At 35.4% G+C, this 25965-nt stretch overlaps 1 long non-coding RNA gene across 1 annotated transcript; it reads right to left on the bottom strand.

Moving 5' to 3' along the window:
* Window positions 1–3529: 3529 nt before the first annotated feature.
* LOC131154458 (uncharacterized) lies at window positions 3530–18074 on the bottom strand. The gene is made up of 2 exons (XR_009136438.1): window positions 17912–18074; window positions 3530–3910 (listed from the first exon to the last, which is right to left on the bottom strand). It is a non-coding gene; the product is annotated as an uncharacterized LOC131154458 (long non-coding RNA).
* Window positions 18075–25965: the final 7891 nt, after the last annotated feature.

Below are 25965 nucleotides of genomic sequence, written 5' to 3'. Positions count from 1 at the left end.
TTTATCAGCTCAAGAAATTTATTAGGACAACTATGCGTTTGGTGTGTGAAAAAAAATGAACGAAATTAATCTTTTCACTTAATTTATTTATTATTACTTTTTCACTTTATCTTGATATAATTTCATTTTCTGAAGTAAAAGCAGCCTAAGTTTTTCTAAGCCATAGTTCAGAGATGTGATTTGGAGATGATTTGTGTTTTCGCTTTCTAGGTGAGAGCAAATTTTGTATTTAAACTTGAGCATCAAATACAGTCTAAGTTTGATTAGAATATGTCAATTATATGACAACAGGCTGTCACATTTTACTCTGCTCATCAGGTGCTATGCTACAACAAGATTTCTTACTTTGAAATCTTGAGAAACTATGAGCATAGCATAATCTAGGTTGCGTAAGGTAGGTTTATTTAATATTATTAGTTTGTTTACAGTTTTTGTATATGGATGGTCCTTGGGAGAATTGTGTATGATATTGTAATCTTCCGAGACATTGTGTGTAACCACGATATTCTTCCGTCATAAGTAAGAGTATTTAATAAACTTGAGACGGGACTGCTATGTGAGTGGCTACCGACTCTTTTGTAGAAATGGATCGATATTTAAGAAAAACTCCAGAGGATGTGATCGGTAATAATTAGCAAATTTTGAGGATGAAATTTTTATGAGGGGAGATTGTAGAAATCCGAACCTGAAAAATAAACGAAAATAAATATAAAAGAGAGTATTATAGGAAAACAAAGGAAAAAGAAGGAAATTGGTTTGCCAGAACCCAAACCGTCGACGTTTTTTAGAGCTTGGGAAAAACCATCGCCAATTTTCTAAGGGCAGGGAAAACTGTTGACGATTTTAATGCGAGCCTACTTACTTAAGGGCTAAGCAAGGCATATTCTTTCATAACTTTAAAAAATCTCTCTCTCGCTCTCTCTCTCAGGTTTTTTTGGACTCTCACTCTCTACTCTCACTCTCTCGTGGCTCTCTCTCTCTCTCTCGTAAGCTCACCCGGAGCCCGTGGTCAGTCTCCAATCACTCTCGTCCTCTTTCTCGACATTGCCGATTCATTTTTGGCGGCGGATTGAAAAGCTAGGGTTTTCCGTTTTTCGAACAAAATCAGTTACTTTTTCAGGAAAATGTAAAGAGATTAAGTTAAGTCAAGTTTTTAATAAGTTTGAACCGATTAAACTGCTTTCTAAATAATTATACTATGATTTCAAAAGGTTGTTTCAAAAACCAACCATTCAAAAATGGATTTTTCAAATATAAGATATATAATACGGTATTTTGAATAAAATGAACGGTGGAAAGCTTGCTTATAAACTAAATATACTATGAAGTACAGGTTGGTTATTTATGGATTATGTTTAAATACTAAAATCGTGTGGCAGGTAAATAATTGGTATAGGTATTGTGTAACCAGATTTGAGGTATGGTTGTGAAAATACTGATCTGTTTGTGAAATATACTGGAACTGTCCTTCGCTGACATGCTAACACATGGAAGACCTCCGCATGCCTCTTTTGTTTGTTGCTTTGCAGGAATTCATGGAGTATCTAGAAGATGTTTTTTGTGTGAGAAAGACCCTAGCAAAGATGCCGAAGCAATTCCAAGATCAAGACCCCTTGTGGGCCCCACACGACTGGGCCTCTCCCTCTGACTATTGACTTTGTTACTTTTAATATGTAGCCTTGCAAGACAACTTGCTTGCATGTGCAGTGTCTTATAAGTTGTGTTTAGTTATTATTGTGTTTAGAAAATAAGTTTCTTTATTATGTTTGAAAGTTGTGAGTTTTGTTGAGAGTTGTAATATTTATTTATTTCGTCCACCATGCCAGCTTAAGTTAGCTAATGTTGTGTTTGTCCCCTTCCCCATGCCAAGTATATACATTTCTCCATTTTAATTGTTGTAATAGCAGTAAGAGAATTTGATATATTGAATATAGAAAGACTTTGTCTTGTTGAAGCTTTAAGCTTTGTCCGATCTGAGTGATTGAGTGGCGAGAGGCTACGTCTATTCTCCTCCAAGATTAGGTGGTGTGAGATCACTACTTATCCAATCATTTCCACCATTTCTTAACTCTTCAAGCCATCATACATAGCAGCAGCAACACCTTTTCTGTTCAACTGGTACTTAAGGATTGCTTAGTTGTGCTTCAGATTCATGGTGATCTTTGGTAAGTTATCTAGCATTTTCCCACGATAAAATCATCCCTAATCAATCCCTAATTTGCTTAAGAATCTTTGTTTTAAAGCCCCTAAGTTTTAGTTGCATTAAGCCTAGCCCCATATTTCAGTCCCGTCGCAGGTCAGGCGACTGACCCCAAAGAGATCAATCGACTGACCCATTTTGGCTCTTGGTATTTTTTGTTCCAATCTTAGTCAGTCAACTGACCCCATAAGATTAGTCGACTGACCCTGAGCCACAGTCAACTCAAGACCCCCCAAACCTTAAATTTTCAGCATTTTTACACATATTTGCTTGTCATTTGTGGGAATATTATTGTGTTAACATTGAATTATGTTCTTGAACAATTGAATAGCATCTTCATAGCATATTACTTGATTCTTTTGTGAAAGAACCTTTTGAGATTGAATGTCGAATTAACCATAGACCTTTTTAAAATCCTTGGAGGTGTGATAAAGCATGATTTATTTTGTGTAAGTTTGGGTTGATTCAATTCTTGTTATAAAGTGTTTTTTATGTATGTGTTGGTTGAGATTTGAAAACCCGTAGGACTAGGTTACCCCACCCTATCCTACATCATCCTGGTATCATCCATAGCATATGAATTTAAGGATGTCCTATCTGAACCACCTAGTGAGTTACTTCTAGTGGGAAAGATTCCACATGGAATGAATCTTGTTCTTAGTTTATCTTTATCTCATTTATCACATCATAGAGTGAACCTAAGAGAAAATGAGGAGCTGAAACAAGTGCATGAATTGAAGGAACATGACTTTGTTCATAAGAGTTTAGGTCCACTTGCCTACCCTACTTTCTCCAATCCCAAGGAATCTAACACTTTGAGCACATGCATCAATGATAGAGCAACCAACAAGATTGTCATTCAGACTAGGTTTCTCAAAACCATTATTTCCATTAGAGATGTGTAGTTCATTGGCTACTTCTTGAAAGCCTTGTGGACTATGCTAGGCTCGTATTTTAGCTTATGCAAAGGAAAATTTGGAATTAGTACAAACTAGCCTGCAATTTTATTTCCACCAAGTCATCATGCAGAATATACTAAGACACGGTCCAAAAACAAAAACAAAAACAAAAAACAAAAAAGAAAAAAAAAAAACAACAACAACAACAAGAATTACCAAGAATACATCATAAAGTAGCGCCTAACAAGATGAATTTCAATCTTTAAATTTGAACCAATAAAGATAGAAGGAACTCAATATAATTTTGTAATACATTTTATTTAAATCTGCACAAGATCAAATCTAAAGTCCGAATGCAAGTTCTCAAACATGGAATAAGGTTGAATTTAAAAGCATAAATCTCAATCCATAAATGTGACTTTGTATAGACTAGAACAAAACACAGTATAATGTTTGTATTACAGTTTATTCAAATCCACAATAATCCAAATTCGAATCCAAAGTTCGAATCCAAGCCCCCAAACATGGAGTAAGGTATCATTTCATTCACGATATTTAAGTTATCCTTGAAATAACATATTCTCAATATTTCTGAGAATGGGGTGTCTTATCTGAAGAAAATGCTTCTGTTTAATTTACATTATAAGATTCACATGAATGTCAAGTGCTTTACTAAATCACAAGCTTCAATCCCAAAACAAACATATGAATCAAATGATATGGCCATTACATTAACTCGCTCTAATGCCAAATGATATGAGAGCAATAACTTCTGCAGCATAGAACTCTCCTACAAAGAAAACTGTAGGCACTGGACAAGTATACAGATCCCATTATAACATATTCACAATTCATTTGGAATGCAGGAAAACACAATTTTCACTTGGCTAGACAAATGGTTGCAAGGAGATTTTCCAATGCTGAAATTGATTGGCTTGCCCCTAATAGAACTAGAAATTAGGTTTCAGGGTAAAGCAAATGTAGACGACAGTTCTCATCCATTCGATCTTGGATCCCTTTCCTACTGTTATCATTTAGCAATTTGTCTTTCAACTTCTGTATATAATAGATGTTTTTTTTTTTTTTTTTTTTTTTTGCACTTCTCCATTTGTAATTCCATCAGGTAGAATTCCATTTAAGGGTTCTAAACTAAGCTTATTAATACAAGTAAATTTTAAAGAGGACCTATCAGGATCTTACAACAGCTTCTTACACAGTTATGAAGGTTCATTGTTTTATTTGTTTCACAGCTCAAGCATAATTAGAACCTCAAAAGTAGATGAAGAAAATCAAAATCTTGTCATGTTTAAGAGAAAAAAAAAAAAAATTCCAATTCAGACTACAATGCCAGCTTCAAATTTAAAAATAAAATTTACAGAGATTACAAAGAATTGTTTCGGCTTCCAAACCTCATTTTTCTTATGTTTTCGGTAGCCAAACAGAAAAATCATCATGTCCACTCAATATATACAGCACCTGCAGACAAATTGGGGCAAAACTCAAGGTGTTTAAGGTATAAATATCTTACCTTAACTCATGAGAATGAAAATGATTCGAGCTGCTTTTTGACTCCAGAGAGAAGTGGAAATAAGGAAGAACTTTCAATCTAATTTTTATGCATTGCCTGGTCTCTTTAATGAGCTTTCAGGAAATAAGATATTTAGCTGTTCATCTACAGTCTTCAAAAGCTGATGATCTAATATCACAAGGTACAACAACAACAAGCCTTAAGTTTCACTAAGTGGGGTAGGCTACATGAATCCTTTCCCGCTAATTCACCCAATCCAGTGTTTTCCTCTATTAGATTAAGAGCTATTAAATCTTTTCTCACTAACTCATTCCATGTTATTTTAGGCTTACCCCTACCCCTTTTCATGCTAGAAATAATAACTCACTCCTCGTCACAGATGCTCTACTAGGCCTGCGTTTCAAATGCTCAAACCATTTAAGCCGCCTCTCCCTTATCTTGTTTTCAACCAGTGCTATACCTAAATTATTACGTATTTATATTCTTTTTTTACTTTATCTTTTAATATTAAACCACTCATCAACCTTAACATACGCATCTCAACAACCTTTTGGTTTTTTGTACATATTGTTTCTTAGTTGTCCAACATTCTGAATCATAAAGCATAACTAACCTTATAGCCGTCTTATAAAACTTTCCTTCTAATTTTAAGGGTCTTCTACAATCACACAACACGTTTGACACACTCCTCCATTTTAACCAACCTGTCTTAATTTTATATACTACATCTTCTTCAATTTCCTCTTCAACTTGCATAATAGATCCAACATATTTAAACCTATTAATGTTATTAATCTTTTGATTATCTAGTTTAATCTTCTCTCTATTACTACTCCTTACATTATTAAAATTAGATTTCACATATTCTGTATTATTCCTACTTATCCTAAACCTTTAAACTCTAATGTGACTCCAAAGTTCTAGCTTAGATTCCATTCCGATTCTACTATCATCAATCAACACGATATCATCTGCAAACAACATACACCAAGGGATATCTTTTTGGATATTTCTAGTTAGTTCATCAATTACTAAACTAAAAAAATAAGAACTCAAAATAGAACCTTGATGTACACCTATTGTGATTGGAAACTCTCTAGAATCTCCTCCTACAATTTTAACACTAGTCACTACTCTATCATATATATCCTTAATGACCTCCATATATCTACTACAAACTCCCTTCTTTTCTAATACCCACCAAAGAACTTTTTTAGGTACTCTATCATAAGGTTTCTCTAAGTCAATAAAAACACTATGCAAGTCCTCCTTCTTTTCCCTAAAATTTTCCATTAAAGTTCTTAAAAAATAAATAGCTTCTGTTGTTGATCTCTCATGCATAAAACTAAATTTATTTTCTAAAATCTTCGTTTGTAACCTTATTCTATGTTCAATTACCCTTTCTCATAATTTCATCATATGACTCATAAGATTAATTCCACAATAGTTATTACAATTTTGAATATCGTCTTTGTTTTTGTACAAAGGTACTAACATACTTTTCCTCCATTCTTCTAACATTTTCTTGATTTTTATAATAGTGTTGAATAGATTAGATAACCAAATAATTCATTTATCCCCTAAAAATTTCCAAACTTCAATTGCTATTTTATATGATCCAATAGATTTCCCACTCTTCATTTTTTTAATGTCATTTAACTTCAAAGACTCTAATTTTGTGAATAAATCTCATATTTTTAGTCTTCTCCTCATTTGTCACTTCCAAGTTTAATATTTCATTTTGATTTTCATTAAACAACTAATCAAAGTATCTCCGCCACCTCTCTTTTATGTCTTCTTCTTTAATTAAGATCATTCTCATCCTTCATACATTTTACATCGCCTAAATCTTTGCATTTTCTTTCTCTAACTCTAGCAAGTTTATAAATGTCTTTTTCTCCTTCTTTTGTATCTAGTTTAGTATATAAAGTACCATAAGCTCTATGTTTAGCATCATTGATAGTCTTTTTTGCATTTTTTCTCTCTTCTTTATATTTTTCAACATTTTCTATATTTCTACAATTTTACCATATTTTATACCAATTTATTTGTTTTAACAGCTTTTTGGACTCCTTGATCCCACACCAACTTTATTTGCTACCCGAGAGCATCTTCCTTTGGACTTACCTAAAACCTCTTTTGATATCCTTGTGATTAAATTTGTCATTTTATTCCAAACAATATTTGCATCAACCCTATCCCTTACTGTCCAATCACACTCATTGTTCATTTTATCTTTGCGTTTTACTATATTATCTCCCTTCAAGTTCCAGCATCTAGTCTTCTTGGGTTGATTTATACTACTTCTCTTCCATTTTTTAATACATATATCACGTACTAAGACCCTATATTGTGTAGCCAGATTTTCACCTAAGATAACTTCACAATCCTTACAAGATAGATGATCACCGTTTTTGGTTAAAAAGAAAACTACTTGGCTTTTATTATACCCACTCTTGAAAGTTATTAAATGTTCTTCTCTTTTTATATAGCAAGTATTCAATATAACCAAATCGTAAGACATGCCAAAATCTAATATTGTATCACCGGCCTCATTTTTATCTTCATATCCATGGCCTCAATGTCTCCTCTCATATATCTTATATTATCCTCTCATATATCCTATATTATCCTTGTCAATGTGATCAATCAAATCAGCTCCTATGAATATCTTTTTAGACATTGGTACCCTTGTAAAATACTATCCATAACTTTCCAAAATTGTCTTTTCATATTTTTTGCTAAGCCTATCTTGAGAGCATACACACTAATAACATTCACTATCTCCCAGCATAAAGCTATCCTAATTTTAATGATCTTATCCCCCATTCTTTTAATATCTACTACATTATCTTTTGTCTTTATCTATAATAATACCCACCCCATTTTTATGTTTCATTTTACCAGTGTACCAAAGTTTAAATCCTGATTTTTCTCTAACTTTCTCTCCTACCCATTTCGTCTCTTGAGGGCAGATTAAATTAATTTTTCTTCTAAACATTATTTCCACTAATTCCATATTTTTTTCCCGTAAGAGTCCCTATATTCCAATTTGCTAATCTTATCTTAGTTTCTTGAGCTAACTTATTTACCCTCTCACTTTTATACTGACTCGGTCAACTCACTTGATCTAGGTGAATTTGGTAAGAACTCATGATAATAAGATCTAACAAAGTTTTACGCTAGCTGTCTACTACCTAACACAACCCTACTCCTTTATCTGAGCTTGGGATCAACTGTGTGTACAAAGAATTTGTGTTACACAGGTGAAGTACACATTTGCTTTTTTTTTTTTTTTTGTCGCAAACTTATTTCACATAAACAATTTTCTAAGTCACACCCTACAACTAATAGATACCACATACACAATACAATACATTAAAAAATTTTAAAGCATACAATTTTGGGTGTTAATCCAAGCTAGAATAAATTAAAAACCATGCAATAATACTTTGAAAATTTGTTCTAAAACTTGCAAATGAAAAACACAAAAATGCATATACTAAGCCTACAAATCAAAAACACAAAATCTCCACTAATAACCAACTATTGGAAAAATTACTAATAATCACAATAAGAAAAGAAATAACAAGAGAGGAGAAGATCTCACTATTGGCTGAAACTAAAAAAGGTAACGACATCCGCTGGAAAAATACTATCATGTGGTTAGGTGGAGGAAACCTCGGGTTGGGTCTGTGAAATTGAATGTAGATGGTAGTTGTGGGAATCCAGGGACATGTGGAGGGGGTGGTGTGATTCGAGGTTGCAGCGGGGATTTCCTGGGTGCTTTTTCTTCCTTGGCTATGGCACTAATAATAAAGCTGAACTTAGGGCCCTGACGGAGGGAGTGCGGATGTGTAAAGATATGGGTTATACGAATGCGGAGATTGAATATGACTCTAATGTCGTGGTCGATTGGGTTTTCTCTTGAAATTGCATGGTATGGTATTTATGGGATTTTTGGGAAGAGTTGCTTGAGGCTTTTTCCATGATTAATTTCACCATTGCTCACCAATTCAGAGAAAGAAATAAGGCTACGGACTTCTTGGCACATCAGGGAGAGAAAGGCACCACTATGAGATATCTGGAGTTTGATTCTTTACCTTGTCCAGTTAGAGACATGATACGACTTGACAAAATTGGTATTCCTAATTTAAGAGTCTAATGTGTTGTTTTATCTTCGTTTCATTATCGTTTCATTTTGTTTCTATCAGTTTGTAGCTTGTTTTACTGGAACCACGATTTTCCTCCGCCATAAGTGAAGGGTTTTGTAAAAAAGAAAGGAGGTGCTGCCCTCTTTTAGTTAAAAAAAAGGTACCTTTCATGCAAGAAATTTGATGCAGCTGACAAAAATCAATTCGAAAAATATTTAAGCAACGAGGGATTGCAAGAATTCTTCAAATCTAAAATTAAGACTCAAATCCAAGAATATTGAAGAGACAATATTCCTCAACCCATAAATATTTATTACTTCTTCATGATTTTAGGGCTGAAGAAACAAGAATCCTTGGATTTGTTTGGGTCTTAAGGAGAAAAGAAAGGATCTAATATCACGAGGTAGTATTGAGAAAATAACTCTGGAATGAAAGCAACATGTCTAGTATCTTACACAAATATTGAACAAGTTCCATAAAGAATATACATTTCTAAGTTCCATAAAGAATATACATTTCCATAGCTCTTTAAATATACACTCCCATTCTTACTCACAGAATCTGCATTTGCCTTATAATTTGTCTTATAATTTGCAGTAAATGTGGTCCACTAAAAATGGGTGGGAAGTTTGTGTCTCTGGTTTATGAATATATCCTTCCCAAAGTCCTGCATACAATTGGTAATGGGGAGCAAATTCGTTTCCGAGAGGAGCATTGGGTGGGGGAGATGCCTCTGGCTATTGCATTTCCTCGTCTTTTTTGGTTATCTAATCCTTATAATACCCCTATTTCTGCTTTTCTTCTTTTGCAAGAGGATGGGCATTTTCAGAACTTCCATTTTGGGAGAAATCTTAATGAGAGAGAGATTAATGAGTTGGCTCTTTTGACACATCTGCTCTGACTTTTTCATGCTCATTTAGGGAGTGATAAAAAGATTTTGAGTTTAGACCTTTTCAGGGAATGGTAAATCATTTTTATCCTATTCGAATCTTAAGTATATTGCAGATCATAGTTGTCAAATCAAGATTCGAATCATGGATCAAAATTCCAATTTTGGGAATCAAGAATCAAATCGAATCGTAAAATTGGTAAATTTTCCAAAAAAAAATTGTAAATGATATGCATATTTTGATATACGAAGAAGAAGCAAAATAACAAAATACATTTAAAATTTAATACTAAAAAAACCACATTCATGCTTATGCTTTCCCTAAACAAACAAAAGGTAAGAGAATGAGTTAGGAAATAGTAATAAAATAATGAACTTTATGCTGTTTGAGGTCAGGAATCAAGGGAAAATAATAAAAAATTGAACTTCTATTGTTTATCAACAATTAAAAAATAGTATGTCATGCATATTCTTTCTCGGATTAAAAAGAAAAAAAATAGTTAACCTAAAAAATGATAATAATTGAACAAACTACTAAAAGAACTAATTTTTGAATCTTGTCAACACACTGAAACATAAGTACCACCGCAGTCGGTGAGTGGCCTACCGTCCGCCCCTCCTTCTCAATGGCTGGGTTGTATACTCCTAGAGCGAAAAATGACTTTGTAGACGTGGCATAAGACCTAAAGTTCTATTTTCTCCTCTTTTTAAGCATAAAACTGATGTAGACAGGGAATGGAAGGTAATCGTGTAAAAATAAATAAATAAAAAAGAAAAGAATGTCGTTTTGGAGATTTTAAGGTAGTCAGCTTTGTCAGGACATGATAGATCCAAAATTGTGTGATTCAATAGATTCGGATCAATTTGATAGATTCAGCTTGTGAATCGAAAGATTTGGCAACGATTCAATTGAATTTAAATTCACTAGTAAGATTCAAATTGATTTGGTGAGGAATAGATATGAATCATGTTAAACAAATCATGAATCATAAGACTTCTAACAACTATGCTGTGGATCCTTTTGCATTGTATTCTTTGATTTGGAAAGCCAAAGTTCCCTCAAAAATAAAAACTTTTATTTGGACTGCAATACTTGAAAGAATCAAAACCAATGATTTGCTTCAAAAGAGAAGCCTAACAAATCCCTATCACCTGAAGTTTGTGTCCTTTGTTTGAGGAGTGGAGAGACTTGCTCATATTTGTTTCTTCACTGCCCTTTCACTTTGGCTATTTGGTATATTTGGTGAAACTAGGTCTGGCCCTCCACATTGAAGACTTTTGTACTATACATGTGGGTGTTTCGATAAGGAAAAGGATAGGAAAGCTTTGTGACGATGCGCTATTACGGTAATTATTCGGTGTGTTTGGTTGGAGAGCAATGCTAGAATTCTCAAAGGTATGGCTACTACTAACAACTTGCTTTTGGCGTAGAGTGGTTTATCTTGTGCCACTATGGGTGTTGGCAAATGGATTTTTTCATCAAGTTTCTTTGGAAGACTTGCAGCAGGATTAGTTGGCTGTGCTTCATTGAGGTTTTTTTTTTCCTTTTTTTTTGTTTTTTTGTTTTTTTTTTTTGTTTTTTTGTTTTCTGCTGTGATCTTTGTAACTAGTTTCTATTGATGTTAGAGGAGGATTTCTTATCCTCTTTGTTTTTTCCATTTTTTTTCTTCTTTTCTCTTTCTGCTGTACATTCTTCTCTCTTCTAGTACAATCCTTTGTTTATCCCAAAAAAAAAAAATCTGCATTTTTTTGAATAAAGAAGTTCTGTTTTGCATTTTGGTTGAGCGGGTGGGTCGTCAGGTTATAGTTATTTTCTGCCTCGTAGAGATGATGAGCAGAGATTCACCATCGTTTCTGGCAAGTGATTTTTGTATCCATTTGTTTTACAGTAGTATTTATGGGTGCTCATTATACTTTTAAAGCTGATCAAAAGCTGTTCAATTTAGATCGATTGGATAATGTCTCTATTCACATCTTGGAATTTGCAGGGAGGCGCACATGGATTTTATTATTGAGAAACAATTAGTTTCGGGTTTTGAGGAGGATAGGCATATCTTGGTCTGGATGAGATGGGTCCAAGAAGGTTTCAGGAGGCCAATCCTACGGAGCAGTCAGAGACTCGGAGGAGCCATCAACACGGAACTCTTGCCGGTGTCGAATACAAGGGGTCACTTCTTGTGTTGGGAGAAATTTAAAGATAAAAGGAAGGCCTCTGTCTGTTTATCTCCCTGAGCGTGTGGAAGCTTCAGGATGGCTGTATTTCCTTCTTGCTATGAAGGAGATAGAGATTCTCAGAAGGGAGATGGAAGCACAGGTGATCAGCTAGTTTGGTTTTCATTGCGTCGATTGTGGTTTGGTTAACATTAGGAGTGATGTGGGTAATGGAGAAAGGGTGGGTGCCTTACAGAGGCTTTCGCCAGGTGTATTGTATGCTGATGTGCTCAGGAATTTTCCAGCAGGGTTGAATACATCTGGGAAGACTTTCTTCTGGAACTGTAGTGATTCAAGGGATTTTCCTCCAATTTTCAGTTCCTTCTTCTAAGAGATTTGAAAGAAGAAGAGATCCCATTCTAATTTCTAAAAATAATGATGTGACTGATGATCCTCTTAATAATTGGCCTGTTAATAAAGGGTCTGCCTTTATAAGGGTTGAAAAGAAAGGGCAAAGTAAGCCGATTACTGGGGCAGAATCAGCTGAAGGCCTGGTTTTGGATATGCTTATTGAGATGGGTCAGTACAGGCCCGATGGCGATAAAATTAAAATGGACGAAACCCATGTGGAAGAATAGGGAGCTGGCTTTAATACACTGCTGTTAACACAGAATGACAGATGGTAGATTGCGCTTGTCTGTTACAAAGATACAGCAGACGGGAGTTCAGTCAACGCTTACTAACGGTAATAATCAAGTGAAGCAACTCAACAACAACATGCCCGAAATGAAACAAGTACTCCTGTTCAACGAGCTTTATCCTCTCTATTGTCTTCTCTAAGGGGTGTGTTGCAATCCTGCGATGAACAAGTCAGATGGAAGCTCGTACTCCCTCAATTCAAACGATGAAAGGGGTAGCATGTGTGAATCTGAAAGCATTTGCTATTAGATCAGCTGGTGGCAGAAAATGATTTCTAAGGGGAGGATATTTTGTCTAAAACACTAGATGTGGTTATGAAACTGATCTTAAAGATCAAATTGATGTGGAAGATATTTCCTGGCCGGTTGAAGGAGAGGAAGTCCTAAGAAGCGCTCTGAAGAAGCTGAGGTTGGTGTTCAACATTTGAAGAATGCTGACTTCCTTTTAAGAGACTTGATTGAGAAAGGATCTTTGGCCATCATTTGTTTTCTTGAGCACAATCCAACTGGGTGATCCATTTCTGATGGGAGGGTTGGCGATTATGAGAAAGAACTTCCACTGGATAATTCAAAATTTTCTAATTCTGATAAAGTTATCCTTCCCATTCCTAACTGGTCTAAATTAACAGCTCATGTCCTATGCCAAAGAGAGGATTCTAATGAGGGAGATGCCTTTGCTATTAGTCGTTTTGGGGTTGGGGTTGGGGTTGGAGGAGGGGGGGGGGGGGGGGGGGGGGGGGGGGGGGGGGTTAGGGACTATAGAGGCCCATAGAAACTCCTAGAGGATATGGGCTCAAAAGCTAGTGAGCTCTTTAGGCAAAAGGTGAAGGTTGGCGTTAGTCCTATCAGCTCCAGCCACAATGAAATTCTTTTCACATGCAACTTAAAATTAAAATTGGTAAGGCTCATGTGGAGGTCCTGCACCAGCACCACTGCTCCTGCATTGCTAACTGTTTTGCAGTACACCGATTTAGCAAATAAACAGTATAGCAAGTTCTTCATTACCATAACTTTAATGAGAAAGTTTCTTGTTCTGTTCCAATTTTTTTATCTTCAAATTATCATAATGTTCAACCAAATGGAAACCATTGACCTTCTCAATTCTCTCCATCCTAAATTAAATTATGACATGCTAAGACTAATGGATTGCACTTCTAACAGAATAAATTCCACCTTGGAATAATTGAATTCTGGCAGTTGAGCAAACATACTTTGAAATGCATATTCATGTACAAAAACATGTTATAGATACTTGTAATGCATGCATAGGAACAAATTATGCACCAATGCACTGTGGCATTGCATGTGTGCCCAGATGCTTGCAAAAAATAAACAACAGAAAGAAACTTGAGTTGATGGAGAGGTGCACTCGCTTTATGTTTGTACCAATACCAAGGCAGGAAGAAAAATAAAAAATGACTTGGTAAACTTTCCAATGCGGATTGTATATGACTGACAGGCTCAGAACCTGAACCGAATTAAAGGGTACCAGCACAAGTTGAAGCAAGCCATGGAGTGAAGACCATGTGATTTCTCCACATACAAACAATATGGCAAATTGCATGAAAGTCCTTTGAGTAATCAGCAAGCAGCTCGCCTATACTGAGTAAAAACAACCTCGAGCAGCAAAATTTAGAAGAAGCTTGTTCCTCATTTCTTGGGTCAACTTCATGTATCCAAAAGCGCATTGTCCCTCACTCCTTTATACCAAAAACTTCGTCTAACTAATGTACAGTGCAGATATCTAACTGAAGATGATACTTTTGTGATGGAAATGGGGGGGGGGGGGGGGAGTGGGTTAGCAGCGTAAACAGTCATTTGCAACTTGAACCGGACTAACTCCAAAATTGGGATAAAGGCATCATTTCATTTGCTGGCTCCATCATAAGTTACCCCCTCTATCTTGAACAATGAAAAACCATACTACCTCTTGAATAACAAATATTGTGCTGTCTGCCCGATTTCGATTTGCATATGTAAAAAGAAGTGCCTTGAATAACTGCTATTTGACTCAGAACTGTTATTGAAAAGGTCCAATAATGTACGTATGTTGGAAATCTGCCAAATCTTTTTTGGTGATTTTAACCTTTTAGCACTATCAAAAAATTCATATTATAAAGGTTTCCATACCAAGGCTCAATCCAATTAAGTCCGTAGCCCAAATTATTTCAATATTGGACCTATCCATATCCGGTTCATCCTTCAAAACCATAGAGGGACTGTTTATCGAGATAGAGGGACTATTTATTATGAACCAATTCTTGGTATAGGCTTTGCCATATTTTATATTGATTTGACACCTTAAATGAGACCACCCTCCAATATTGAAGAGATCGGAAGATAAGAATATTTGCCCATCTATACGTAGGAGCAAGTCAGAAAGATTGAGAAATAGAATATCTATTTAATAAAATTATAGAATATACGAATTCTACCTTTTAATTACCGGAGTGGAAGAAAGGCGGAGATTCTTGAACGAGGAAAGGGGTATACAAAACTTCTACTTCGAGCACTCTTTTGAAGGTGGGAGAAAAGATAAAACTATAAAGTAGTACAAATTCTGGGAAGAACCAAAGGCTTTCGCCTCAATTCATATTTAGCTGCGAGCGCCCTTGGAAGATCTCCGTCCACGAGGGGGAGCTCAATGCTCCAGAACTCCCCAAGGAAGCCATCAATTGCACCTCTAACCTTACCACGCTACCCAACCAGTTGATAGGAGGGACTTTTGCTTGGTTATTAATAAAATACCAGTATAGACCCCAAAACAAATGAGTTTCAACACAGAAGTAAAACAAAGCAATTCTAACGCTTCATAGCAGAATAAAAAAGAGCAACAAATTTATCTACATGCCTGGCAATAAACATGAGCCAACAAAAAAGCAACAAACAGAATCCAAACAACCAAAGCTAGAAAAGTATTAGGTGATAATAAAGAAAAACTTAGGACAGACTTCTACCTGCACCAGGCCGCACATTGCAGCATCTTGAACTACTCTCCTTCCAGTCTTCCATATTCATCTTGACAGCCAGAAAGTCTAAGTCTCAAAGCATTAAAAACCTTGGCAATTTCCTCATGTCCCTTCCTCTTAGCTTTAAAAATTCAGTTACTCTCCCAAAAAAAAAAGTGATAAAATTTAACTCAAATGCAGTTCTTCCTTTGGCAGTAGGTTATGATGGAGACCCTTTCAAACTAGTCATTTCCTTCTCAACCTGTCTAGTCCACTCAGCAATGCTACTCATCCCAATGCTAGCCCCAATATCAGTTTCTGCATCAAGCACGCAACATTATAAGCTTGACGCATCAATGCATTTTGCCTCAAGATCTTGCGCCTTCTTTCATCCAAAAAATCTCCACATATTGCACCTGCTTTCTCAAATATGCATTTTTTTTTTTTTTTTTTTTTGCCTCTTTTGTCCACCTTTGCAATATGTATTTTTCTAGAAGATTTAAAATATTTTTTCTGAAAAAACACCCTCAATGCATGGCGACATAGGATACCCATCAACTCAAATAAGTGACAACTACACGTGACATTAAGTGGAGAAGGCTCAAATGTAAAATTGGTCCACCATGTAAAACACTTGGAGGCACACCATGGGAACACTTGAAATCCTCCTCCATCTTAACACCTCTCATACTAGCAATCATGTCATAATATTTAAAAAACTCAATTAATCTCGTTGTTTTCTTCGAAATACAATGGGAGACTCCTTAGAATTGCAGTCATGCCTGCTGAAAATGTTCCCATACTAAATCGACACCACTTCTTTTGAAACTCATACAATTTTTTCAACCATATGTGATCTTGAAGTTGAAACCTAGAAATCATCTCTACCAAGTTGATTCAAACTCTTCAACTGAAGCTCTCATAAGAAGACATTTATTAAGTAGTGATTTGAACTCTTGATTTGTATAATGGGAGGCAAGTTGTTGGGCGGCATTTTTTGAGATGTGCCATTGGCACAAACGATGCTCGGATTTTCAAAAGATCTTTTCTATGGCATTTCCCATTGCCCAACATTGGTCTGTGAATATAATCCTAGGTTGCTTTCCTCCCATGGACATTAAAAATGTCTCAAATAGCCATACAAGTGAATTTACTGTCTCATCAAGCAAGAAAGCACAACCAAATAACACATTCTCCAATGATGGTTAACACCAACAAAGGGAGCACAAATCAAGTTATACTTGTTCATTCTACATGTGGTGTCGAACATTACCACGTCTCCAAAACATTCATAATCAAGCATTGACCTCCCATCTCTCCAGAAAAAAATTGTCACCCTTGAGTTTTGGTCCACTTGCCAACTATAGAAACTTTCAATTGCTTTTCCTTAAAGCAACACCCCAAAGCCATTGCATCTCCCTGTTCTAGCACTTGCACTCTCAGGTTGTTCAAGAAGTTATAAGAACCGCATTTAGAGAATCCAACATGCTCCATCCCTCGTGACTCTACAACCATAAAAGAGGTGTTGATACCAATCCTTGCCTCAACCGTGCTCTTCTAAAACTCCTTTTGTTCATTAATAATATTCCTTTGGGATCACAGAAATCTCTTTTGTTCAGGACAGGAAAACTTATGACCGTGTCCAGCATTAAAGGCACAGATTTCAAAATGGTCAGTGCCTTTTACCCTCTGAAATTTAATGTTAGCCTTGCATCCAATCCTCGTATCAAGCTTATTTTTACATTTTTCTTCAATAGGATTTGAAAACTCTTTGAAACCCTCCTTTGAGCAAAACATATAAGCAACAATCACATTCCCATTCTTATCATACGTTTTTTATCCCTTTTTTAATGCTAAACCCCATCTTATAAGCATAATCATTATATAAGTTATATGCCTCTCCCAAATTATTGACAATCATTCCAATCGAGGGTTCTTGCTGCTTTGATGCAACTGAATCCTTGCTCCCATCAACCCCACACTGTTCTTCACCATAATCACCGCTTGCATCAATTGGATCTTTATCCTTAGCCCCACAGTCTTCTTCACTATCCATCAACACAGCTTCCTCATTTTCTAAATCCATGTAAGCAAAACAGCTGCTGAAAACCTAAATACATAAATATAGACACAAATTATTGCATTATACTACAACAGAAAAACAAAATAAGAAGAATTCAAACACAACAATCATATATTATAGCAGTCTCCTTAAGTGTTGGATTTTTCTCATGAACCTAACAAAGCAACAACCCAAAGAATTTTCTTAGCATTTACTCGTAGCATAGAAATACGGCAATATTTGAAGTTGATAGCCCCGAGTACAGTTCTCTGTGGAACTCAGAAACGCATAATAGTTCAACCAAATTAGTGAGCAGAAAAAACCTCTAAGACCTGAGCAGAATCACAACACATGGTTCCACCATTTCTGTTCAAAGACGCACCTGGTTCACTGGCGTCGGTTTGAGGAGAGATATAAAGTGAGAGAGAGCGAACTTAGGTCGCCAACGGTGCGACCGACATCAACGGAGGTCGCCGGAGCTCTGAATCCCCATGACTCGTGAAAAAACACTAGCAAGTACTAATTAGCTATGTTAAAAAGGTAATGTTTGAATACTAATTTTTCATTATAAGTTATAATAAAAACATAAGTATAATTATTAGATTATGTTGATAATAATGTTATTAGATAAATTAACATTTTAAATAATATTTTCTAATTAACAAATTAATTAGCATTACGTTGATTAATATTTTCAAGAATTTACATTAAATAAAATAGTATGTGATTATCATTCAATAATTAACAATTTTATTTTGTTAGCTTCTTTTAATAACAATATAATATTATTAATCTTCTAATCAACAATTTAATCAATAATATTATTGTTAACTTCTTTTGATAATATTATCAATTTTATAATATTTATATAAATAATCAAAAAATTCATAAATTAATAAATTAATCAAATTCCAAAAGTTCAAAAGCACTTTTCAACATGCAAAGGCAACAATGACATTGATAGTGTAAGGCAAGAGCGAGAGGCAGCTGCGAGGGGGGATGGCGGTGCTAGACATTGATAGGCAAGAGGTGATTAACAAGAGGTGGCGCAAATGCTCAAGGATTGTGTGTGTGTGTGTGTGTGTGTGTGTGTGTGTGTGTGTGTGAGAGAGAGAGAGAGAGAGAGAGAGAGAGAGAGAGAGAGAGATAAATATAAGATGGGAGGGAATTTTTCTTAAAATTATAATTTTCCATCGAAAATTTTTGTTACATATTGACCATTGCCCCTTACCAATACCCCACTTTTTATCTAAGGGCTTATTTTTAATTTAGAAGTTTTGTTGGGAATAGAGCTTATTACAAGCAATAAGAAGTAGATCTCACCAGGGCATGTTAGCCACATGCAAGGCACATGGGCGAGTAGATCTGCTCCTAGCAAGCTTGCCACATGCAAGCATTGGACGAGCATACCTATTCCAAGCAAGTCTTCACATGCATGTCTCAAAGGGAAAGCAACCTTGCCCTCGGCAGAATAGTTACTTATAGGGCTAAGCAAGTAGAAACTACCATAATTACTTACGAGTTATGCATGTTCGCATTCACATGGCCTTAGTGGAGCAAAAGGTCCACATTCAAAGGAAGTTGGGCCTCGAAAAGACCAAGCCATAAAAAGGGAAGAACCACCCTCTAAAAGGTAAGATAGCATGCTTAAACTTAGAATCTTCTCTTCATCTTTAATGCCTTCTCTCTTGTATTCATTAAGTGACTTAAGCATTAAAGACATCTCTTGGAGGCCACCAGTACCTCCCAAGTGCTAATTTCCATCCTACAAATCTCCAAACAAACAACCTATTGCATCAACCTCCTATTCAACAACCTTTGAGGCTACAATACATTTTTTTGCATCAACAGAATTGGCGACTTTAGTGGGGATGCAGTATCAAACATGCCACCGCACAATTCGAAGAAGGTTGCTTTTGAAGAGGCAAACCAACCTTCCAACTAAGTCACTTAAAGCCAAGAGGCTAGTAGTCTTTTACCACATTTATCATCAGAATTAGTCACCCATTACCAATTCACCACCTTCAATCGAAGAATTGAGGAAATCCTTTAAAACTAGTTGGAAGCACAACCAGTAAAATGGAAGAGGAAGAGTTGTCTGCCAACCCAATTCCTCTTATAGCCACTATGCCAATAGAAGTACAAATCGATGGAACAAGTGTTGCAGCAAATCATTCTTCCGAAATTAAAGAAAATTTTAAAGAAATGAGTGAGATATTTGAGAAAATGATTAAGGAGATGCGTGAAGAGAAAAAGAAATTGGAACTACTAGGTGCAAAGTAGATAGACCCACCCTCCACTATAACAGTTCTAGAAGCACTTTAGCCTTCCAAGTTCAAAATGCCTTAAGTTAAGTCCTATGATGGAATCAAAGATTCAATTTACTACCTTGATACTTTCATATCACTCATGCTCCTCGAAGGAGCCTTGAACCCCCCATCATGTCAAGAGCATATGTGACAACATTGAAGGGGTTCCCCTAATCTCGGTTCTAGAGCCTTAAGCCTCACATAATTAACAACTTTTCAAATTTTATAAAAAATGTGCATCCTATTTTGACAATAGTAGAAAGATGAAATTAAAAACTCCTACTAGTTTGATAATTTAGTTTAAGGAGAAGTTGTGTCCTTAAAAGATTTTATAAGACACTATCCCATAGTAGCAATGGAGGTGAGATGAAATTGGTAAATGTTAAACATTTAATAACTAATCATAAAATTATATTTTTATTTTATTTTTCAGAACATTAATTTAGAGGCTTTTGTTTTAATCATGAGAAAATTGAGTATTTGGGCTTAAGTTTGAATTTGGGCTTAAGGTATACCTAGAGGTGCATATAGTAGTGCAAAAGTTGGGAGTGTGGGACTAAGTTTTGGGCAATAGAGCTTTTTTTAATTGAATTGATGCCTAATATGCATGGACATATGGGATTGTTAATGAGTTTAAACATTAGTTATTAGCGATAGGTGAATATCCATCAAATAAAATTCAAATCCGCTAACTTACTCATTTAGAGGTGGATAGAAAAATTTTAAACCATAGTGTCAATTTAAATGGGTCAAATTCAGTTCAGATTAATGAATTTTTATTCATTTTTCCAGATCTAGTGAGACACTTGGATTTCCAAGTAGCTTTATAAGTTCTAATTAATGCTCTAAAACAAGGTTGATTCCTCCAATATTTGGGAAAGCAAGCCCCAGTAGACATAGGAGAACTCTTAATAAAAGCACAAAAGTACAAAACAAGATGATGTCAATGCAAAAAGAAAGAAGTAGAACAAAGAAAAGAAGTCAAATGGCTAAGGTGCAGAGTAGAGTAACCAGAAAAAGGCAAGGAGATGTTTATGAGGGGAAAAGTCGTAAGGAGAAACCAACCACGAAAACAAGCTTAAATTTCACTCCCCTAAGTATGCCCCTAAGCTTAATTTTTGATGCAAATCCAAAATAAGGATTTCATTCAATAGCTAGACCCAACAAAAGCTCCTCCAAAACAAAAAAGATAGCCCAAATTTTTGAAGCTACCATAGGGACCATGAGCATGACATCGAGGCACATCCACTTCTAACAATTCTTAGAGAATGTAAAGGGGTTATTTAGCAAACTACGTAAAGAAGGATGGTAAAGTATCTTAGGGTTAAGAAGAAAGAAGGATGGTGCAAACAATGATGGAAACCTTGGAAGACAGAGATCTCTGTCATATTTGCTGGATCGGCTTGCAAAAGAGAAAGCAACTCAGTCAAAATGATTTATGCACGCCAATTTCTCCAAGTATATGATGAGTCACCTCTGTAGAAGCAAAAGGGAATGCAAGAAATTATCTTCACATAAGCAGACTTACAAGGTATCAAAACTCACATGATGATACACTAGCAATCAACCTAATATTATAGAATTATCATGTATAGAGGGTCCTTGTGGATAGTGGAAGATTTTTCAGATATTATATTCACTTCAAATTTAGAGGGGATGAAAATCCTAAGAGATAAGTAAAAAACCTACAAAAGCATACCTAGTTGGTTTTAGAGGAGAAGCAGTCATAGTAGTTAGAACTATCCAACTTCCAATGATTGTGACGATCTAGCCCTCAACAAGTGACTAAAATGGTGGATTTCTTAGTAGTGGATAAATGATAAATATATAATAGATCTTAAATGCGATCCAAGCAAACACCTTTACCTACCATCTCCTTATCAAATTTCCAATAGACTAGAGGGTAGGTCGACTGCGAGTAAATCATGTTGTAGCATGACGATGTTACATGACAATTATAAAAGGAAAATCTTGACCAAAGGATGACTTAGTAGTGGAAGATCTAGATGTCACGTTTGAGATAATGGAAACCTTAAGAATGGATCCCCTTGGAAGAACTAGGTCAATCTTCCCTTGGGAGGAAGAGTCGAAAAAGGAAGTAAAGGTGAGGAAAAAGTTATCTCCTAAATTAAAAGAGTCAATTATTCAACTACTAAGAGATCATTAAGACTTGTTTTCTATGATGACAGATGATATGCTAGGAATCAATCCCAAAATAATTTAACATCGGTTCATGAAAACAACTTGCTATGCAGTTCATCAAAGGAAAAGAAGCATTGCACTAGATCAAACTGAAGCAATAAATGAAGATGTGAAGAAGATTTTAAATGGAAGATTCATTTGAAAGGTCAAATACCTAGATTGAATAGCTAATGTGGTTCTGGTGAAAATTCAAATGGAAAATAGAGAACTAGCATAGACTATACTAATATAAATAAGGATTTTCTGAAGGATAACTTTCCATTACCCCGTATAAATCAGCTAGTGGATTCAACAAGAAGGTATCAAATCCTTAGCTTCACGGATGCTTTCTTAGGTTATAATTAGATCATAATGCAGATAGAGGAAAATGAGAAGATTGCCTTCTTAATAGATCAAGGTTTATATTGTTACTAAGTTATGCCTTTTGATCTCAAGAATACAGGTGTAACATACCAAAGGTTAGCAAATTGCATATTCAAATAGTAGTTTGAAAAAACTATGGAAGCCTATGTCGATGACGTTAGTGAAAAGCAAAGTACCAAATGAGCACCTTAGTCATGTCAAAGCAATCTTCATAGTGTTGAAGAAACACCGAATGAAACTGAACCCAACCAAAAGTGTTTTTAGTGTAGCCTATGGAAAATTCCTTGACGTCATGGTCACTCAAAGAGGAATTAAAGTGAATAAAAAAAAAAATCCAAGCTTTTTTGGGTATGAAATCTCCAAAAACTAAAAGAGATGTATATAAACTTACTGCAGAAGGCAACTCTTAGTTGATTAATAGCTAGGTTGGCTAAGAAATGTCTATCATTCTTTAAAGTATTAAGAAGTGTAGAGAAATTTGGATGGAGAGATGCACATAAAAAGGCATTCTAAGATACCGAATGAAACTGAACCCAATCAAGTGTGTTTTCAGTGTAGCCTATGGAAAATTCCTTGGCTTCATGGTCACTCAAAGAGGAATCAAAGTGGATAAAAAAAAAAAGATCCAAGCATTTTTGGATATGAAATATCCAAAAACTAAAAGAGATGTACATAAACTTACTGCATAAGAAGCAACTCTTAGTTGATACAATGTTAGGTTGGCTGAGAAATGTCTACCATTCTTTAAAACATTAAGAAGTGTAAAGAAATTTGAATAGGGAGATAAGCTTGAAAAGGCATTCCAAGATTTAAAAGAGTGCCTAGGCTCCACACCTTTTATGTCCAAACCTAAACCTAGGGATTTTCTCTTGCTATACCTAGCAACAGTAGAGGAAATTGTGAGCTCATTTCTCTTAAAAGAAGAAGCATGAACACAAAGGTTGACCTACTACATAATTAAGGTGCTCCAAGTTGAAAAGCTCAATTATCCATCTATCAAAAAGATAGTGTATGCATTAATCACTACAATCTAGAAGCTACGACCTACTTCTAAGCGTTTAAAGTAACAACACTCACTGACTAACGACTTAGGCAGATATCGTATTGACTAGGAGTTTCCAGTTGGTTGATAAAATAGTCTATGGAGTTAAGCAAGTTTTACATCCACTACTATCCACGCCTAACCATAATGGTCCAAGACTTGGCTAATTTCTTTGCGGGGTTCACTTCAGAAATTGTAGAGGTGTACAAAGTACATAGGTGCTCCATATAGATGGATTATCAAACTCCCAAGATAATGAAATAGGATTGGTACTAATCTCTTCTAAAAGAGAAAAAGGTCGAATGTGCCTTAAAAATGGATTTTAAGGTAAGCAACAATGAAATCAAGTACGAAGCTTTAATAGTAGGGTTAAAACTAGCTGTAAATTTAGGAGTGAGAACCTTATAGTGTTCAACAATTCATAATACTATGAAATCAAAGAAGAAAGATTGTATGAAAAGAAAGTGAGAATGTTAATTGGATATGCTGAAAAATTTAAGCCATGTCAGATAGTTTGAGGAGACAACTAAGAAGCTAATTCATTACCAATGATAGCCTTAACTCAACTAAAGGAAAATAAACTAAGAACTTTCACGAAACATTTTAGCTAAACAACCTTTAGTCTCAAAGTCGAGAACCTTGTAGAAGGGAGTTTAGTTGGCTAGATTCTATTTTCAGGTTCCTGAAGGAAGGAAAATTAAGTCTCAAACAATCCTAAAGAAGCATTGAAGTTGAGGAAGAAAACAACTCGGTTTGTACCAATAGATGATGTATTATTTTGTTGGTAATTTATTGTGCCTATTTGAGGTGTCTCAAATCTTCTGAGGCAAGTTATTTGCTCAAATAAATTTATGAAAGCACATATGGTCATCAAGGAGGTAGAGTTCTTGTAAACAAATTCCTAAGATAGGGTTATTATTGGCCTACCATGAAAGACGATTCTTGAAAATTTGTACAAAAAGTGACAAATGTCAAAGGTGCTCATATATGCCAAGGAGATTTGCTATTAAGCTCACATCGCTCATGATCTTGTGGCTATTTGCTTAGTGGGGACTAGATTTTTTCAGGCCATTACTAGCAACAACAAGGGGAAGGCAATATCTAAGAGTGGCTATTGATTACTTCACCAAATGGATTAAGACAAAAGTGATGGCACAAATCATAGAGAATGGCTCCACTACTTTCTTCTATAATTCAATTACATATATGTATGGGGTACTAAGGATCATCATCACAGATCTTGACAGAAAATTTGATTGTGAAAAATATGGAGCATTCTGCTATGAAATTGGGATTAAGTTGATGTTATCATCAGTTGTGCATCCATAAAGCAATGGACAAGTGGAAATATGAACAATATCATTTTCAAGAGTTTGAGAACACATTTGGAGAAGGCGCATGGCATGTGGGGTAGAGAATATACCTTTTGTCTAATAGGCATAGCACACTTCTCAGGATAACCATAGGGCAGATGCCCTTCATCCTAGCTTTTGGTATGGATGCAGTTGTGCTAGTAGAGACCAATATGTCGAGTCATTGAGTCAAAGCTTTTAATGAAGAAGAGAATAAAGAGATTAGGTAAGAATACATAGATATAGTTGCATATTAAAACAATAACTTATAAACAGTGTGTACCCTAGTATTATAACTACTAGTCAAGAAAAAATAGTTTAATGCGGGAGACTTCGTGCTGTAGAAAATTGGTTTCACAATAGCTAAATTAGGAAACAAAAATTTGAGGATAAAATAGGATATAGATTTGTTAAGGTGATAAAGCTAGGAACCTACAAGTTGGAGGATAAATACTTCCAAGTGTAACGCCCCGACCCGCCACGTGGGCCTGGGGTGTTATTTGTGAAATAAAATAAATAAACTTCTCTAATACCATAATACCACACCTGCTCTAACAAAGGAAAACCGGGTGGTTCTATCATTACTGAAAGTAAAACCATACATCAGAAGAAAACATCTCAAACACATTACTTGAGTTCTAACTGTCCCCAGATACATATATAAAACTACCTGTCAATATTTTACAACCCAAAAATAACAAGCATAATAGCTGGTGGCTCACCAACTTTGTCTACCACTCCCAAAAGTCTAATCCTAGCCCCGCAAAAAATTAGGTATGGTTCCCTGTAGGACCTGAAAAGTGAGATGGATAAGGGGGTGAGACACTTCTCAGTAAGGCGGATTAAATTATTTTTAGTGTGTGGCAGATGAGTTTTACTGCAACAGTTATCTGTAAACATTCCCTATTTAACCTTACTAAATATGACTTCCTTATAATTGAATCGTAACTATAAAATTTATAACACACATCTCATTGCAATTCATAATAAACCTACTAACACGTATATATTCAACAACATATCATAGATAGTATGGTACAGTTTAATAAATCTACACTCTACATGATCTATTCATGGTTTGCATTTGCCAATATTGAGGTGTTACGTTTCACCGTCCCTCACATCAGCAATCCCTCAGGCTAAATCCCAAGAATCGGGACGTTACGTA

This window comes from Malania oleifera, chromosome 4 (genome assembly GCF_029873635.1).
Source record: "Malania oleifera isolate guangnan ecotype guangnan chromosome 4, ASM2987363v1, whole genome shotgun sequence".
Classification (NCBI taxonomy): domain Eukaryota; kingdom Viridiplantae; phylum Streptophyta; class Magnoliopsida; order Santalales; family Ximeniaceae; genus Malania; species Malania oleifera.
Note: the sequence above shows the minus strand (reverse complement) of the source record. Positions and strands in the feature narration are given on the sequence as shown.